Here is a 790-nt window from a genome sequence, read left to right as displayed (position 1 = left end):
TGTGATCAGTTTTAAGTATCAAATTACATTCATAACCAGCCTTATGGTTGTGTAGTGTGTTCCTGGCTTAACTAATTAACTGAACTAACCGCAGCTGGCAAGATAGCTGGTTCACATGTACCTGGCTAACACATGTACCTGACTAATTTGCTAACATGCGGCCAGGCCACAGTGCATATTGGTATTATGATATCATATTAGCATATGTGAATAGCAATTAAAGAAACCACTCACCATTTCTCCAGTGTAACAATTCCACAGTCAACAGTCCCTAACACAAATGTTCATCACAATAGTGATGTTTGTCTTCTTCTTCATTGGAGTTTTACGGCAGTTGGCATCCATAGTGTTGCATTACTGCCATCTGCTGTCTCACTTTAACTTACTATATCTTAATTAAATTCATCCTTCCAGTCCAGTCCTCCTTAGAAAATTAAACAAATATCTCCGTCCTTGGTCACTATTTCCATATGTTACTATATTTTTAACATTATACTCTACTATACCTATTTCCCGTAGCTGATTCTTGAATAGTGATGTTTGATTATTCTTCTTCTGTTTTATGGTGGGTTGCACCAGCGTTAAGGTGCATTATCGCCACCTTCAGTGTTGGAGTATGGACCAAAGTTTACTTATTTCATAAAAGAAACCTTTCGTTCTCTTTATCAGTTCTGTACTTTTGAGATAAAGAAATAAGCTCTCTAATCCATAAGTGATTATACTTTTTTTTTATAGCTTTATTCCCTCCACCCCCACCTTTCTAAGTTCCTTCTTCATTGTTTGTTTTTAA

At 36.2% G+C, this 790-nt stretch overlaps 1 long non-coding RNA gene across 1 annotated transcript; it reads right to left on the bottom strand.

Moving 5' to 3' along the window:
- Positions 1-316: 316 nt before the first annotated feature.
- On the bottom strand, positions 317-546 carry LOC107656826 (uncharacterized). Its single transcript, XR_001630607.1, has 2 exons — positions 507-546; positions 317-424 (listed from the first exon to the last, which is right to left on the bottom strand). It is a non-coding gene; the product is annotated as an uncharacterized LOC107656826 (long non-coding RNA).
- Between the last annotated feature and the right edge of the window lie 244 nt (positions 547-790).

Source organism: Sinocyclocheilus anshuiensis, unplaced genomic scaffold (genome assembly GCF_001515605.1).
Source record: "Sinocyclocheilus anshuiensis isolate Anshui unplaced genomic scaffold, SAMN03320099.WGS_v1.1 scaffold5820, whole genome shotgun sequence".
NCBI classification, from domain to species: domain Eukaryota; kingdom Metazoa; phylum Chordata; class Actinopteri; order Cypriniformes; family Cyprinidae; genus Sinocyclocheilus; species Sinocyclocheilus anshuiensis.
Note: the sequence above shows the minus strand (reverse complement) of the source record. Positions and strands in the feature narration are given on the sequence as shown.